The sequence below is a fragment of the Camelus bactrianus genome, chromosome 17 (genome assembly GCF_048773025.1).
Source record: "Camelus bactrianus isolate YW-2024 breed Bactrian camel chromosome 17, ASM4877302v1, whole genome shotgun sequence".
NCBI classification, from domain to species: domain Eukaryota; kingdom Metazoa; phylum Chordata; class Mammalia; order Artiodactyla; family Camelidae; genus Camelus; species Camelus bactrianus.
Window position 1 is genome coordinate 6,545,829 of NC_133555.1, and position 13,305 is coordinate 6,559,133.

The 13,305-nt window shown below is 41.8% G+C and overlaps 1 protein-coding gene across 2 annotated transcripts in view; it reads left to right on the forward strand.

Moving 5' to 3' along the window:
- The window catches only part of SRGAP3 (SLIT-ROBO Rho GTPase activating protein 3), a 288,661-nt gene that overhangs the window by 1,640 nt on the left and 273,716 nt on the right, over positions 1–13,305 (forward strand). For both annotated transcript variants that reach the window (XM_074344421.1, XM_074344420.1), the window contains exon 2: positions 4,659–4,790. The gene's annotated coding sequence lies outside the window, so the exon portion shown is untranslated. The remainder of the gene's footprint in view (positions 1–4,658; positions 4,791–13,305) is intronic.

Genomic DNA, 13,305 nt, shown 5'->3' on the forward strand with positions numbered 1-13,305 from the left:
TTAGTAGGCTCTAAAGGTAAAGTCCATTCCCTGTCTAGAAGGATAAATTATCAAGAATTAGAGACAAACTAGCACTAAATGAGACTTTCTTGACCTAATGAGAAGGATTAAAATATTGAAAAGATTCTTTCCACTTGAATCAGTGTTATTTTATGCATGCCTTTATACTAGCTAAAATTAGCTTATGCTCATAAACAGGTCTCACACCTGAGGGGAAACATTATTCTAAGACACCATCTACCCATAGTATCATGTTAAGTCTGTCTTTTAAGCGACAGAATTTATTGAACATCTATTACATGTCAGGCACTCTCAGACACTAAGGGTACAGCACTGACAATTTTTTCTAGAGCTTATATTCTAATGGAAAAAAGACAGACAATACAGAAAAATACACATAACATTCCTGTAATGATTAATATTACGGAAAAAAACTAAGCAAGATGGGAGGATGAAGAGTGCTGGAGAGATGGAGGGGAAAACATATTTTATATCAGGTGGTCAGGAAAGCCTCTTTGATAAGGTTCAAAGCAGAACCTGAAGAAAATGAGAGAGCAAGCCATTTGCATACCTGGGAGAAGAGCATTCCAGGCCAAGGGCAGGAACATGTTCAGCAGGGTTTGGGAATAGCCAGCCAGGAGGCCATTGTGGCCAGGGAGGAGAGAATGAAGGGGAGAGAGGTGGAAAATGAGATGGGGTGGGTATGTCATGTAAACCAATGTTTTACAAATTATCACCATGCTTAGATTTTAAAAGAATCACTGGCTGCTGCATGGAGAATGGTAGGGGGCAGGAATGGAAGTGGTTACCAAGGCCATTTCAGCAGTCCAAGTGAGAACTAATGATGACTCAAATTAGGATATTAGGTGTGGGTGTGGTGAGAAATGTCAAATTCTGGTGTATATTGAAGGATGACCTGTCACTGTTAATGAATTGGATGTAGATTTGAAAACAGGGTAAAGAACAGGAAGTTTAAGGGTCAGGCCTAGCAGATTTGAATTGCCCATATTCTGCTGGGGGTTGCATGCTCAAGAACTGAGGCTAAAATGCTACAGAGGAAGTAAAAATGAACACATTTCCTCTTTAGAGTTCTGGTTCTGGTTTATGGCAAAGGCTAATAGTATTTTAGCTTATATCAGAAAAACTGATGGTCTGCTGTAAAAATATTGACTGGAATTCTTGCTCAAAAATGCCAGTTTTGGGTAAGTGACATATACCTGTGGAAACTGAAGCCTCTAATTTCTTTCTAACAAGTAGTAGTGCTTATATTAAAGTGACCCCCAAGTAAATAAGCAAATGATTAACTTTGATAATTCCTTTCGGATATAGTGAGACAAATTAGGAAGTGAGTGGTAGTTGCTCCTGTGAACTCAGATACCTCTTTTACCTGTCTGTCTTCACCTGTTCTTAAGGGTAAAACAATGTCATGGTTAGAAAGTTAAATAGAACAGCCACTCCCCAGCTGAGTGCCTTCCTTTGCTCTTGGACAGAGGGCGAAGATCATTAATGACTTCTGCCTTTAGTTCACATGGTGATTTCCTCCATGTTCAAATGACACGCTTGTAGCTCTATGTCTTGCTTTTTCGATTTTAGGCATTATCTGTGAACTCTGTTAGAGTACTTGAGGTTTAGCCTGTTAATGTCCCACCATCCTATTTCCCCCTCCCTTCTCCTCCTATTAAAGTTACAATCCAATATAATTTGTTCCTCTATGTTAAATTTACTGGAGTAAATTTAAGTGATATTTGAAACATTTTGTTCTATCAGCCAGAGACAGCATCTCTGGATTCCCCACGCTGTAAAGTGAGGGTTTTATCAGAGCTCCAGGCTTTTCCTCTACCTACTTTGTACCTTTCTCTACCTTCCTTCTTTATAGCTCCCAACCTGTTTTGTTAGAAGAGGATTCCACCTGGCAGGTTGGATTCTTGGATTCCTGTGGGATGTAATTGAAAGAAAGGATCCCCCCACACCTGCTTCTCAGTCAAGAAGCTACTGAAATTCCATCTTCCCCAAGAAAGCCTTTTGGGATCTCACTAGGAAACGAGTGATGTGTCTACAATTCTATTAACGAAATGATATGATGGACTAGGAGTCCATGAACTCTTAATCCAACAAACCTTTGGCCTGTCAGGTGATAACAACTCGAGAGAAAAACAGTCAGCTTTGGCTGTGCCCTAAACAAGCTGAGATTTATTTACTTTTCCCATGCCCTTTCAAGCCAAAGGCTATAAAACTGCTTTAGTAATTCAATTCCTGTGAGAACTCTCTAATAGAATTAGTGACATCACTGTGAACTTTCAAGAGAATGTAGTTGAAACTTATTGTTCACCTTGAACTTCATATGGATAAGTAAGTTCGTTTAAAAGCAGCTCAATCATTTTGAAAGAAAATGTCTTGGCTCTCATTGAGACTGTTAAGGGGAAGGCTATGAGCTGAGGAGCGGAACGCCCCTGCCACCTAGTGGTTACTCACTCTGAAGCACTGCAGTTCTTTCAATTCACAGCAGAAAAGAAACTGAGTACAGGAAACATCCAGCAAAGTGTTCTGAACAGGGGAAACTTCCATTCCTTCCTCCCTTGTTAGAAAGGGATATTCGTGAACCTTTTTTAAATAGCCAGATACTAAACAAGGTATTAATGGGATTAGCCTCTGAGAGCTACTCTTTGTATAATTGGAAGAATTAACAGCACTGACAAAGGGAGAATGTTGTTCGGTAAACGTGGACAGCCATGGTCTCTAGCATGAAGTGGCAGCTCTAGAAGGAAGCAGAAAGTGCAGCATGTGGGCAGAGAGGGACCACAGTGAGGCAGGACCTCAGCAGTGGTCACTGCAGGAGGAGCATGTAAAGCAGAATCAGAAGCAAGGCCGGTAGGGAGAATGGTGATCAAGTCACGTAGACTAAGATTGCTGGTCAGCAACAGCCCTGGAGACCACAGCCTTGGGACTTTAGTACTGCTTGATTCAGGGTAAAATCAGGACACTCAGGGAACAACAGAAGTAATTAACATTTATGGAGCACATACTCTGTCCAGGCAGTGCTTTACATGCATTATCTCGTAATAGCCCTGTAGAGTAGATATTGTTATCAGCCCTGTTCTGCAGCTGATGAACTTGAGACTAAATAACTAGCCCAAAGTCACAGAGCCGGTAAGGCTTAGAGGCAAGATTTGAACCAAGGCAGTTTGACCCGAGTTCAGGCTCTTCATTACTGTGCTTTCCTGCTTCCCTAGGGGAGAGGGGGCTTGAGGTTCAACCCCTCTAACTCTGCTGACCCCTGTATTGAGGGGTGGTTGTGAATTGGAACTCTGAAGATAGTTAAGATCTGGTCTTAGATCTACTACCCAGTTGTAGGACATTTAACCTTTTAGGAATTAATTTTCCTTAATTGTCAAATAGGGATAAAATGGTGACCATTTCATAAGTTGCTGTTGAAGAATCATTGAGATAATATACAGTTCCTGGTATGTGGCAAGTAAGATGGCCTTCCTACAAAATGGTTGCCAACAATTATCATCTTTGTAAGGACCACTACTCCTCCCAACAAGAGATGGGATCTATTTCTCTTTCTCTAGAATCTGACAGGGCTTATGCCTCGCTTTGACCAGTAGAACATGGCAGGTGTGTCATTGGCCAGTTCCAAGCGTAGGTCTTAAGAGGCCTGGCAGCTTCCATTTTTCTTCTCTTGGACCACTCGTGCCCCTGTGTAAGGAATCTCAGCCGAGATTCTTCTGTGGTGAGAGACCACATGGAGGAAGACGCACCAGGAAGCCAGTGTCCCAGCTGTGCCCACCACCTGAATGCAGCCACATGAGTCAGCTATTGAGACCAGCACTGATCTGCCAGCCTAAAAATCACAAGAAATAATAATTCATTGTTGTGAAACCACTACATTTTGGGATAGTTTGTTATGTAGCAAATAGACAGTCCTTGATAAATGTTAGCTATTAGTATTATAATTGGTGCTGGTGAGGAGTTCAGACAAATATCTGGTTTATCTTTTCATAAGTCACTGATTTTTTTTTTTTACCTTTCACTGGAGTAGGCTGGGAGAAACAAGGGTAGTATGTGCAGATGAGTGTTTTGTATTACAAATATGTCTTATCTTTTTATTTAAATAGAATATTGCTGAATATTACTCAGAAATACTTTGTTAGCATTTCAAATTACTATATACTTTTGAAATAATACAGAAGCATATTTCTTCAAACATTCACAATTCAGACTTTCCACTAAGTTGGTTATGGTGGGAACTTCTAAAGTCTTTCTATTGGAGGAGTTGGGGCATGAACAGAAATTCTTCTTCTTAATGTAGCATCTGAGAATGATACTTCACTCTGATCTTTATTTCCTTTATATCCCCTTCCCTGAATTCTCTTTTTCTATTCATACATGTGATTTTTAGCTAACCTAGGACTGCACACAAAATTCTGATGTTGAGGAGAGCCCAATTCTGGTGCTACTGAATGTTTTAACCAGGGGCCTAGATAATGGAAAACAGCACGCTTATTAAGTTATAGTCTAACAAATGCTTGACTGTACTTGTCTCTGGGTATGTGGATGTTTCTAGTGCCTGTTGGTGAGTAACTTGGCAGTAGGATGTGAGCAGAATCAAGTAGAACTAATTTAGCTAATTTTCTTTTCCCGTTTTTCTCCATAAGGCAATGGAAATGTACTGGCACACAGTGGAGCAGTTCTTTCTCAGGCTGGTAACATTACAGAACTCCTGTTGAAAAGCAAGCTGGACGGGTGGAAACCGGATTCCCATATCCTCTCATAAGCTGTTTGTCAAGGTAAATCTTACATATTTTAAAATCATGACTTCCCAGCTCTAGATGGGAAAATAAGAAGCTCTGGACCCATCTTCAGAACCAGTTATACAAATGTCTCCATTTCCTCGGTTAGTCACTCATGTAGCAAGATCTCTCTCCTCTTTCCTGCTAGTCTTTCAGATTCAGATCAAGAGTTTCATGAGTCTACAGGCCAGTGGCTGGGTAGCTTGAGCTGAGTACGAAACAGTATTGATGCAGTTCTCAACACAGCCTTGTTCCTGTTACTGCTAGGCTAACACGTAGCATCAGCCCTGCTAATGTTTAATAGAGTCCTGTTTTATATAGATATAAAACATATATATATATATAATATATATTCCTATAATACATATTCCTATAATATATATTCCTGCATTTATTCTTCTGTCACATAAGACTAGTGTTTTAAAAATTGAGAGTTGGGAGAATAAAGTCTATGAGCCTCCTGTCACCTTTTCTAAAAATTGCTTCCAGCCACTGTATTTTTCTTTCCTTCCTTCAAACATCTGGCCATCTTGTAGGTAGTAATTACCAGGCCTCTTTACTAGGTTGACCAACCTAGTGAATCAACCTAGACTCAGGGTAATGAGGTTTTGAGACATTCAGATCAATGATTTGCAAACATGTTAACTTAATTGGCACAAAAGACCCCACAATACACCTAACCCATCTGGTGGGAAGAGAATTTGTTGATAACAAAGAATTAGAGAGGGACAGAGTAACAACCCCAAATGGCAACATCAGAACATTAATGCATGAACAACACGATCAAAAACAGAAAAACAACTATATTTGATCCGTGAAATAACATGTACAAGAAGAGCTATATTTGAAACTCTAGACCCTGTGAAGGATCCCCATCCTCCCCAAAAAGCATTCTTCTTGAAAACTGTGGAAATTCCATCAATCTGTGTTGTCACATGTGCTGCAGGAAATTTGCATCATTGCCAAACTCCCTGCAGCAGCCAAAGTGTTCAATAATTGGCAGTACTGCACTTTTTTTTTGAGAATATAAAATTTTAACCACTCTTAATAATTAACAAAGGAAGCTATTAAGTACTTAGTCATGTGTAAAAATGAAAGTCCCTGTCCTTGCGTGGCATTTGCCCTAAGAGCTGAGGAAAGAACTTCATACTTTGACCTCTTCACGTTTCATCAGGAAGACTCTAGTGAGCCACAGCTATACTTGGAAACTTGCTGGCCCTATGACTATGACAGCCTTCTTTCTGAGCCTTCTCTGGTTTTTGTTTTTGAACCTATAACTTTCTTCAGAGTCTTTGAGTAACAATCTTATTTCTTCCTTAAAATGATCAGTCTACTGGTTGAAGTGTAATAAATAGATAAAACCTTTCCAGGGAGTATTTGGCAAAGTTTCAGAGTCTTAAAAATATGCATTCCCATTGACCTGGCAATTCTACCCCAAAAGAATGTCCACAATAAACATGTATCAATTCTGTAATAAAAAGAAAGGTATTTAAATATACTTAAAACTCAAAAAAAAATCACTTTGGCAGCAGTGGTTAGAATATGAATGAGGGAGATTGCATGAGAGCCTACTGCAGTGATGCAGGCAAAAGACAATGCAGATAAGAACAAAGGATATGGCAGTGTGCATAGAGAAGGAAAAGCTTACTAAAGACACAGTCAGTAGTCCTCTGAGAACTATAAACACACACCACACCCCCAAGTCAAAATAAAATTGATCTTTTAAGAGAGCCAACATAATTCATCTATATCTTTATAGTACCTTCTAATATGCATTTAAAGAAACTCAACTCTGATGATAGAGTTTTGGTTTTCTGGCATGTTCAGCTGAATTAATGGGGGTCCAGTTGACCAAGAAGGAGAATGGAAGAGGGAGACCGGATTGTGGAGAGAATCAATCAGCTTTGGACATGTGGCATTTTGAGGGGTTTGGGGATGTGTACCAAGCTGTGGTACATGAGTCTGAAGCTCATGTTCTGGTCAGTGGATACAGAATTAGGGATCATCAGTAAATGAGCTATTGTTAAAACTGGGTGGTTGTTAAGGTTACCTGGAGAGTGAACAGTGGGAAAAGGGCTGAGCACGGATCCCTGTGGAACCACAGAAGTTCAGGGGATGACGAGGAAGAGGAGGTCCCTGAGAAGACTGAGGAATGATGGGCTAGGCCAGCCCATAATAGGCTAATCCGTGTTCAAAACCTGACAAGAATGACCAGTTGGACAAGGTGAAGGTTGCTTTCCTTTCAGCTTACTACCGGATGTGCAAACAAGCCTTGAGTGAGTAGATGCTCGGTTTCTTCTGCTCCTCATGGAGTTGTGACCAGAGTTTAGGGGTCAGCGCAGTCCCTCCCGAGTCTGATCTGCCACGCAGTGCTCTTCAGGCTGGGGAAGGGGTCTGGCACTACCGCTTAAGGCAGTTCCTTGCTGTGCCACAGGCACATCCTTCTGCATTCTCTCTTCTTACTGCCTCTCCACCTGCAGCAGGTGTGGCCATGGCGTACCAAATGTGGCCAGAAGGGTTCAGAGGGAAGAGGCAGTTAAGGGAGGAGAGAATTTCAGGGAAGGAATTGTCAACAATATCAGATGCCAGAGAGATCAAGTAATATAAATACTAAAAAGTTCCCACTACATTTGGCAATTTAGGGCTACTTGCAACCATACCCATAGGGTCCTGCCAAGCTCAGATTCCCATGAAAGTCATTTTCATTCTCACAAAATGTAATCCAAATATTTATTTTAGCTGTGGTATTTTGTTGTGGCAGCCTGAGCTGCCTAAGACATCCACCCTGCCAGACTCCTTCATTTGTGGTGATTTTCTCTTAGTGGCCCTATTGTCTCTTCTAACAGTTGGGCCTTTTAAAGGAACTCCCCTGTCCATGTTATGCGGTGGTTGTATATTCCAGTTGTAGGCTGTGTTCAGCATCTCTTCCATAGGGCTCTTGTGTCCCGTGCATGTCAAGGAGCGCACTGGGTACCAATCTTACTGCCTCCAAACCTCCCCAACAGGTAAGAAGACTACTGCATGTTGGTCTTCCCCGCACATATGGTGGACTTCTAGATGTCTCACATCTCTTGGGTCATCTCTAACTCACAGAAAGCTCAGTTGCCCTTAAGTGGCAGAATAGAATAAACACACTCAGGGGTTAAGTGTGGGTCTGCAGCACAGAATTATCATCACTGGGCTTTATAAAGCAAGTCATTTGTCAGAGGCAATGATGCTTAGACTCTTCTGGAAGGGATGTGCCAGCTCCAATGTTGTGTCTGTCGGGCCAGCTTCATTTGAGGGCCCCAAACTGAAACAATATAAATATCTGTATCTTTTTACATCTCACATTGTTTACCCTTTGGTTTTCCATCTGCCCTGCCCTGAAACAGGAGGGGGAAGAGAAGACAGAGGGAAATCGTGAACTCTTTAGAGGAATAGTGCCAAATATTAAATCTAAAAACAGAATAGATTGAACTGGAAAGAATGAGTCACGGATGAAGGAAGCAGTGCGTATCACGCTGGGAAAATATCACCTGAAAGTGCTGACTGAATATTCCTGATGTATTTGTGACTGGCCCTGTGAGTCCGATCAGCACAATTCGGTTCCTGAACTGCCTTGTGCCTCGCTGGCCTGTTGAGTGCATTTTCATTGTTTCCTCATATCGAGCCCTTAGATTCATTTATATAATGCAAACTGATGACCCATGATGAGATTGTCCTTTCCTCTGGTGATAATGATCCTGTCACACTAGGTTCCTGTTTCACTGGAGCGTGAAGAGTTAGGCTGATTGATTGAGACCGAGCTGGAGTGAAGTAAGGATTTTACTGGAGAGTCCCTCTGTCTTGCTGCATGACGCCTCAGAAGGTGCTCGGAACTGGGAGCTATCTGAGTGCCCTGCCTTCTTGGGGGAGTTGCAAACAGGCAGCCCCTGGGTCTGATGTATTTTGTTTAGTCTACTCAGGGTTTGGAATTAGTTGTCAACATTTAAAAATAAGGATACTCCACATCCAGTTTTCCTACTTCTCTTTAAAACTGGAAAATCTGGAACATTGACCCTGCAGCTCCTCCTGGAAATGATTGCCTAATGCTGTATGGATCATTGCCCTTTAGTGGGGACGTGAGCTCTCCAGGTGGACGCAGTCCCTGCTGCTGCACTTGTTTATGTTGGCCAGCACAGGCACCTGAGTTTGTGTCCCATGGTCTACAGGAAGAACCTGTAGGGGTGGGAAAGCCTTTTCCCTCTACCCTTCTAGGTTCATGGCTATGCCCGAGCATCGCATTGATAATATATAGATTAATGAGAGAAAAAAACAGTTTTGATCGTGTAGGTAAACATGGGAGTTTCACGGGGAAACAAGACTCAAGGAAGTGGCCAGACGATTGAGGTTTGTATACTGTCTTAGGCTCAACAACGGAAAAGGGGTTTTGGGCTTCTGGGTAGGAGAGGAAAGTTATGACAAAGTGAAACAAGGAAATAAGTAATTGTCTTGTTACGTAGATAAGAGACTCTTAGGTGATAAAAGTTGTCTTTCTTCCTGGTACAGAGACACCTTTACAAATGGAAAGTTCCTTCATAAATGTAAATTTCCTTTACAAAAGGGGAAATTTATACTCTATTTTCAAGCACTTAGGGGGAGGTGAAGGGCTTTTCTTGCCTCTGCTGGTTCTCAGTTGCCTTTAGCTCAAAATAATCCATATGCCAAAGAGGCATATTTTGGAATGGCATATCCTGGTACCTGTTAGAAGGAAACTAGCATTTATTGAATGTGCATTCTATACATGAACCACTGTGTCTTGTAATTTGCACATATGGTCTCATTTGACTTTCCTAACAACCCGGTAAGATTTGCACTCCAGTGCTACAGGGACCATACCCCAAAATATGGCACTTTGACATATTGAAAGCCAAAAAATTTTGAGAGCACAGCAGAATCAGGAAGGTCACTCTGACCTTCTCCCCTGAAACAAGTCCTAAAACCTCCACGTGAGAAGTGCGCTCTCTATACAGGTTTCCCCCACCGTCCGATAGTAGTGTGTTCCTGTGAAACCTTTCATAAGTCAGAACGGCTTTATGCAATTACCTTAGGACACATCTTGCTAATGGACGCACAGAGTAAATTGAGATAAAGCACAGATGCTCGGACACATTTCAAAGCTCTGGTGCTTTGATGCTGAGATGCTGAGTGTAGTTCCCAGGGAAGGAGCTTGGCGGAGCCACTCTGGCTGCCTCGACAACAGCTTGCGGCAAAGCGAATGCTAAAGGCTGTTTTCAGTTTTCGTTGTTTGTTTTTTTTTTCCCCCTTAAAAGTGAAAATCCTCTTCCAGTGTCTTTCAGTTAGCAGAAGCAGGAAGTTACAGGTCTTTTTTAAACGTGAAGTGATGTAAAGCAAACTTTCAAAAAGCAGGGGGTATCTGTGCAGAGGAAAGGCACATCCTTATCTCTGAAGACAGAGGGACTCTGAGAAGGAGCCTAACAAGCAGATCTCACTGTTTCCCTCACCCTCCTTACCCTGTCATATTCCTCCCTGACCGCGCGCTCTTCGTCAGAGCTGGCACTAACACGCTCATGTCTGTTTCTTTGGGTCTTCATTTCCTTATGAAGACTCCTGTGTGATGTTAAACGTATATTAAGTTAACTTGTATGCTTTTCTCCTGTTAATCTGTCTTTCAGTTTAACTTTCAGACCCAGCTAAGTACGATAAAAGGGTCGAGAAAACCTTTTTCCTCAACACTGTGAGAATACCCTGCGCTTAGTGTAGTCAAGCTACGTGGTAAGAACTTTGAATGAGTGAACATACCCATGAACACAAAAATAAATGAATGAGCCATTTTAATCCCATTTTTGTAGATGAGAAGACTAAGGCCCTGAGCAGTCAAATAATTTAATCAGGCTCATAGAGCCAATGGAGGTTACAGTTGGGATTTAAAATGAGACTATGATTCCAGAGGTCCAGTGTGAAGGGAAAGACATGGGTCATTCAGGACCAAGTGCACAGTAGGCACTTTGTAAGTACTTACCGAACTGGTTGATGATACTCTTACATATTTTCATGAGTACAAGCAGCCAGAAGATTGCAAGCATGGTTCTTAGCTTCTGAAATTTATTTAAAACCTGTTGGTGTCTGGGTGCCTTGGACTTTGGGATTTCATAATAATGAGACCCTTGTAGAGGGCACCATTGGCACCTGACAAGGAGGGCATGCTGTTTCTGTGTACAGTGGACTTGTGCCCATAAATGTGGTGAAATCCCAAAGTTAAATCTCCTTGCATATCTAGGGAACTTCCTCCAGGGCTTATTTCCTTAAACTACCTGCTCATGGCGCTTGGTTACCACCCTGGAGCCCAGAGCTGTGCTCAGGAATAAATCCAATTCAGTGCTCCTTTGGGAAGCTTATTGGGAGGACCTGAAGCTGGCGTAGGAAGTGTGCCCCTTAAAATGAAGCCCCTTTCAGTGAGAAGGGACTGGCCTGGCTGAGACAAGTGGAGAAGTATGGAAGGGTGTATCTTTGTGATTAAGTTTCCAACTCTGTGTTTATTTTTCCTATATTGAACTATAATTTTGGTATCTCTCAAACAAGTCTCATAATTCCAAAAACATTTAGATATTCCTCATAGGCCTTTGTCTACCTTGACTCCAAAACCAACATACTGGAAACTGAGCATAAACTAGCCTCTCCTTTCCATTTTTTCCATTAGTGGCTATGTATTCTTTCACTTACCACGGTTCAAACTTTGAAGTTTTCTACTGTTACTAGATCAAACTTGGGTCCATTGGCCCACTACGCAGTAAACTCAACGTGCTGACACGGGGTTGTGGGGAAGGAAAGTACAGCATTTATTACAGGGCCCAGCAAGGAATATAGGTGGCTCAAAAGACCTGAACTCCCCCCTGGCTTTCAGGCAAGGGTTTTTAAAGGCAACATTCAGGGTGAGGGCTGCAGGGTACATGAATTTCTTCTGACTGCTTAATGGCGAGGTGACAGGTTGATGTTTCAGGAGTCTTAATCATTCTGGGGTCTACGTGCTTGTGGTCAGCATGTAGTCCTCAACTTCCACCACTGTGAGCAGGTCTTAGTTTCTGCAGAACGCTGATATCTTGTCAGATTATTGTGTATGTCCCTTGAGGAGGAACTGGGACTAATGCACCCCCATCTTCTTTTCCAAGGTTGAATAATCTTTTCCAAGGTTATCAATTGGTGACCCAAACCCCAAATCCAGTCCATAGATATATTTTGCAGGGTCACAGAATGTTTTTCCATTATAAAAATTAGTTAATATTTAAAAATCAGGGATTTGTACACACATGTATATTTACATACACACACACAGACAAGTCTTTTAATGTTTCAAGAAAAATAAGTTGGCAGCAAGGGGCTCAGCTTCCTACATGGCAACATTTGACATTAATCAACAAGGAGTAGCTGCCCTGCTATTCCAAATGAGCGCAGCCCCTAGCCAGCCTTCCAGACGAACGTAGCCATATGAGTGAGCCCAGGCAAAACCAGCAGAAAAACCACCCAGCAAACCTATCAAATAGTGAAAAGGTAGTACACTGTTACTGGTTTAAGTGACTGTGTTGTAGGGTGATTTGTTATGTAGCAATAGCTAACTGATACAACAGTTGGCAGTGTCCCCACAGGCCTGTTTCACTCAGTTACGTTACCTCCCTGGGCCCTGTGGGCAAGTGAGTCTCAGCCTGGGCCTTACCCTGAAGAGCCCTCGACAGACTTGAAAGTCTTTCATGCATCCATTATCCCAGCAACCTCACAAGGTCAGCTGGTATTAAATCTCTGTTTTGCAGATGAAGAAACTGAAGACTAGTGAGCTAAGGAACCTCCCTAGAGCCACAAAGTGACAGAACAGGGTAAGAACCCATCACTTTTTACTTCTACTTCAGTGCTTTCTCCTCTTCCATCTGGGCAGGTGACTGTCAGTCTCTCCAGGTCAGTAGCCCTGGTTGCCACCAAAGCTATACTCTGTAAGTTAATAGGGTAGCATGTTATCAAGAAGGGGAACCCTCTATCTAGTCTTTATTTATTGTGAATATTGTCTGTAAAGTGCTTAACATAGTGATTAGTACATAGAAGGGCCTTAATGAGAGACAGTTACTCTTAACTATCGTCTGCTTTCTTTCAGAAGCATCCCTTGATGCCCTTTGCCTTCTTTCCCTGCTCTCCATGCCCCTGGCTGGATACTGTCATCTCTCATGTATGATCTGGTACATTTTCTGTATCTCTATTACAGCACATAATCACACTGTATTATGTTTTTTCATGTGTCTTTCTACTACCTCAGTCCTTGGGTGCTTTGGTTTCAGGGATTATTTTAATTTTATTTCCAATCTCTCTAGCACAGGGCCTGGCCCAAGGTAGATGCTGAATAAATGCTAATAGAATGGAATTGAAATTCAGTTGCATAGTTGCAAGAAACATTCAATCACATTCTGATTTGACCCCCTATAGTAATCATCCTGAGAAGCAAGTATTATTATTAATATCATTATATATGTATTAAAAATAAACAGAA